Source organism: Amborella trichopoda, chromosome 11 (assembly GCF_054954075.1).
Source record: "Amborella trichopoda isolate Santa Cruz 75 chromosome 11, AtrichopodaSantaCruz75HAP2 v2.0, whole genome shotgun sequence".
NCBI classification, from domain to species: Eukaryota; Viridiplantae; Streptophyta; class Magnoliopsida; order Amborellales; family Amborellaceae; genus Amborella; species Amborella trichopoda.
Genome location: NC_142346.1, coordinates 650,175 through 655,279, shown reverse-complemented (window position 1 = coordinate 655,279; position 5,105 = coordinate 650,175). Strand labels below are relative to the sequence as shown.

Genomic DNA, 5,105 nt, shown 5'->3' with positions numbered 1-5,105 from the left:
CTCATACTATTTATCTCTCCTCCGAATCTCTCTCTCTCTCAAATTCTCGTACTATTTATCTCTCCTTCGAATCTCTCTCTCTCTCTAAAATTCTCGTACTACTTATCTCTCCTCCGAATCTCTCTCTCTAAAAGTGGGTATCTTATTTATCCCCAAGAAAAAGGGTTCAAGAGAAAGAAGAGATGGACTAGGATTCAAATTTAAAAATATATAAATCATTTAAGAGATAGGATCTATTTATATCCAACAAAGGATTAGAACAAAAAAAAATCTTTTATTAGGACATAAAAAGCAGTAAATATATATAGATATACACGCACTTTGTTGTAGGCCTATCATTTTGTTTCATTTTAATTTCATCAAGAGTTGTTTGCACCTTGCAAGAAGGTGCTTAGGTTTTTTTCTTCAGAGATTTCATCAAGTTTATAGAGTTTCAGAGATTTCAGGAAGTTTATAGAGTTGGTATGTGCTTCTTGAAACCCTGATCCTTTCTTTTCTTTTTTATTTCATTAATTCTTCTTTTTGTCTTTGCTAGTTCTTTTCTTGATCTTAAAGATCCAAATTCTTTTGCTCTGAATTGTTTTTCGTTTTTTTTTAAACGGTTCTTGTAACGAATTGTTTATAAGTAAGATTATTAGTTCATTGTATTCATTAATTCTTCTTTTTATCTTTGTAATTTCTTTTCTTGATCTCAAAGATCCGAATTCTTTTGCCCTTCATGTACTGAATTTTTATTTTATTTTATTTATTTTTTTATTTTTATTTTTTTGTGAACGGTGCATGTAACTTATTGTTAATAAGTACGATTATTAGTTCATTGCATTTCTAAGGAACTTGTTATCAGGGATAACATTAACGGCCAAGATTTCTTATCTTCCAAGGGCCTACGAAAGGTGGAAAGCTGAGGAACTTGTGATTATTGTTAAGTATAGATATACAAGTACAGATATAGACTACTAGTTTTAAAAAAATCCAAAAATTTTAAGCATTATTTTCTATTTATCCCATTTCAATTTCTTCTCTCTGATGTATATTTAATTAAAAAACTAAATTTTAATATGCTATAAATAAGGCAAAATTTTAAGGAGCTTTTTATTTCTTTATTTAAAGATTTCTATAATGAAATGCAGGTTCATATTTACCTAGTTCTTATTAATAGCAATCGCTTTTACCTGCTTCTTTTAACATCGTTTCTTATTCAAATCATCAGGTTTCATCTGCGATGAAGATACTGGAAGTTATATTGACATTGAAGTCCTCTAAAGAACACCATGAAACACGATGGCCAAACAAGTTTTATGCAGTTCTCTCAGTCCAGCAGGCAAAGCTGAAAACGAAGATGATCAAGACAAATCAAGATGATTTCGCATGGAAAGGGAAGTTCGTCTTCCAGGTCGAAGAAAATTTTCTCATAAAACCGGATGCATTCCTGAATCTCAAAATCTACCGCCCGCGCCGACTGCTCGGCAATGAGCTTTTGGGTTATGCAAGAACCCCAGCGAGCGGCGTGATGGGATTCGAGGGTTGGGGTTTCTCATCCTTGCCTGTGAGCGGCCGGTCCGACATGCCTCTAGGCCTCGTCAACTTCGGTCTGGTTCTGTGGCCTGCACGACACGCTACGATGGAGTTTTTGAAGGAAAAGGGAGGGATGGAGATCTATGGATTATAGGTAGTCCACAAGAGGGATGGATGGATCTTGAAGGGGAGGAGAGAGATGGAGCTCTATGGATTATAGGTAGTCCACAAGAGGGATGGATCACATGAAAGAGCTAGTAGTTATTATCTTCTCTAATAGTTTGTGACAAAGTTCCTGTAAATCTTCTCTAATAGTTTGGGACAAAGTTCCTGTAAATCTCTAATAGTTTGGAAAGACGATCTTTAGTTTGATAAGTCAATCTAAAGTTTGATAAGTGGTTACATCAATTGTAATAAATCTTTGGATAGTTAGCTTGAAGATTAACAGATTTTGGAAAGAATCTAATATAGATTTAGTTTAGTTATTTCTTAATTTTTTTTAGGAAGATAAACAAGCCTATCTAAGTGTATGGAAAAAGAAGTATGTACAATGCAAGGTGGATAAGTTTTGTTTTATAGGAAGCATGATCTTAGTTAATAAATGGTATTGTTTAATTATTAGAAGATAAATACATGGTAAGAGAAATCTTTGTAAAGGCAAGTTATGTGAATAGGAGAGACTTAGGAACCGTAAATGTGTTTTTTATTTCTCTGTTTCCGATTTTTATTTCTCTCTTAAACACGGTTATTTTTATCGGTGTTGTTTGCCGGTAAATTTTACATTGCATCAGCTTCTCCTATAGTATAAAAGATATATACTTCCCCCTTATATAGCCGTCCAATTTAGATCAAGTGAGTCAATAAGCCGTCCATTTAGAATGGATGGTTGGATAGGGGGAAGTATAGAAGTTTTATGTTATAGGGGAAGCATAGAAAGCTTGCCCAGGACTAACACATAACCTCTCTCTCTTTACAAAATAATTTGGAAATACTAAATTGGAAGTATTATTTTGAAGTACAACATGGTATTTCTCAAACCAAAATACTAACAAAATGGGAATACAGAACCAAAAAATTTAGGACTACATTGTAAATTTCCCATTATATGCACCAATTCATAAGAGAAAATTTTATTTTGGCTCCCCTTATTATTAGTCTTTTAATGCGCCAAATCTTAAAGATGGATGCAAATAGGTGGTTCATCTAAAAACGGATGCAAATAGGTGGTTCATCTAAAAACAATTGTAACTAACAGACAAATGTTTTTTTCATATAATTATTTTTCTAATTTTCAAAATTTATTTGTTTTTCATATTTATGATCGGTTAAAGGTTATATATTCTCTAAAAATTAGAATCAAATTATATTTAAAAATGTATTTATTGCCAAGCCTGCATTTCTACAAATGCGGACTGGCCACATGCTAACTGCGTCCTCTTGAAAACAATAAAAATAAAATACAAACAATATCCATACATGCTGCCTATCAAATCAGCCTAGATTCGATTTGAGTATTGGGTTGATATTGTTACCTTAACTAATATGTTTTTCCAAGCGTGCATTCATACATATAATACTTAAAATACCTATGAGCGAATTTTTACAGTAATTCACTCGTAGCTCATCTCTATCCAAATTCCATTGGATTACCACAATTGTCTATAAAATTTAAAACTCTGTATTTTGTTTACAAATCATATTCACCTAAAATTAGTTTTTGTGGACATAAGTTAGATGCACCTAAAACAACATAAATGGGTATTTGATCATTTTAAATATTTAATATTTTCTTGATGTGTGGTGGTGAGAAGTACATTAACCCCAAATTTGAGATGAATTCCATTTACATAATTATAAAAATCCAAACATTATCAAGTGATTATGGCTATCAAATCATGTTTGGATAGTTGGGTCAGAAGTGAGCTATAGAAATTTATGTCAATAAGAAAGGGCTTGGTCGTGGTGGTAGCACCCTCATACTTAGCCACCACATTGTGGTTTTCAATCCTACTGACACCATCCACTTACACCTTAAAAAAAAACTAACTCCCTAATCTATCCATAAAATATTCTTACAGAAAAGTAAACTAACTCCCTAATCTATCTGGAAAAAATAGGTAGGGGCCTATCTTCCCTATTAATGACCCAAAAAGAAAAAAGAAATTTTGGATTAAAAAGAAAAAAGAAATTTTGGATAGCCACATCTGTGGTTTTGTATTATTGGCATGGAATCACATTCTTTCAACATGATAAAATTTTGGAGTAGTATGCTTTTATTGTGATAAATTTTTATTTTTCTTTTTTCTTTTTTAGTTAGTCTCTTTACATAACTTCTAGCTAATTTGTGAGACAACTCCAAAAACCAAAAACAGCTAATTTGTTTTTGGAGTAGGATGCTTTTATTGTGAGGAACTTTTATTTTTATTTTTTCCTTTTTAGTTAGTATCTTTACATAACTTCTAGCTAATTTGTGAGACAACTCCAAAAACCAAAAAAAGTTGGATAAAGTTTTGCCAGTAAACTAAAAGGTGGGCGATAGTCGAGGATAAACATATTCAGCCATCGGAGGAGACCAGGAGGTATATCAATCGGAGTATTAGTTTCTTATCAATTATACTATATAATTTTTATGATAACTATATTTGTTACTTTTTTATGGATTAATCTTTTTAATCTTTTTCTTTTTGCATTCTCCGTAGAAAATTTAGAGCTCATCATAATCTCTCGAAAATAGAAGTCAATAATTACTTTGGATTTACAGTGATTGTCCTTTCGCTAGAAATTTATATTACAATAAGTTTAATTTATTAACTCAACAGGGCCAGACATTTCAAAAGATTTAATTTCATAGCTTGGGTTTCTATTAATCTCTTCTTCTTTTTTTTGCTATTTTTTTAATTTTATATTTTCTTTTGATGCTTAAATTTTAATTTCTATTTAACTATTATAAATAAAGAGAGAGGAGGCCCCTCTTTATTTTTGACATATTTTTTTGTTCTCGATATTATCCTTTTTATTATATATTATATCCAATTAATATTGGGAAAAGTTTATATAGAGTTGAGGTTCTAAACAATCAAATTGAGCCTACCTCAAAAATTTCACAAGAAGATGTTATTTAGATGCCCAAATATCCTCAAATTGACCATCTCAACATCAAGATGGATGGACATGAGAAAAAAAAATGGATTTCAAGTTTTGGAAAAAGTGCATCTTCTAACATATTTCAAGTTTTCATAGATATGTGGATTTACACTATTTTTGAAGCTTTAAACTTTATAAATAAAGATAAATAGATATTTTAAGACTATCACAAAGATTTTCAATATTGAAACCAGGTTTCTTGACACTATTTGAAGGTAGGCTCTAATTTGATTCTTTAGAGCTAGGCTCAATACAAATCCCACCCATTAATATTATACCCAATTATGAGCTTCTTTTTTTTTTTTTTTGTTCTCTTTCGTCTGGTCTTTGCCTTAGTTTGACTAATTTTTTGGATGCTTGCTATCTTAGATGTTTATCTATTTGCTATCTTAGATTTGAATCTATTCTTTTGCTTTATGGATATCATATGTATTTAAGATTCATTA

At 31.1% G+C, this 5,105-nt stretch overlaps 1 long non-coding RNA gene across 1 annotated transcript; it reads left to right on the top strand.

Moving 5' to 3' along the window:
• Positions 1–314: 314 nt before the first annotated feature.
• Positions 315–1,951, top strand: LOC148779656 (uncharacterized). Its single transcript, XR_016044389.1, has 2 exons — positions 315–462; positions 1,211–1,951. It is a non-coding gene; the product is annotated as an uncharacterized LOC148779656 (long non-coding RNA).
• Positions 1,952–5,105: the final 3,154 nt, after the last annotated feature.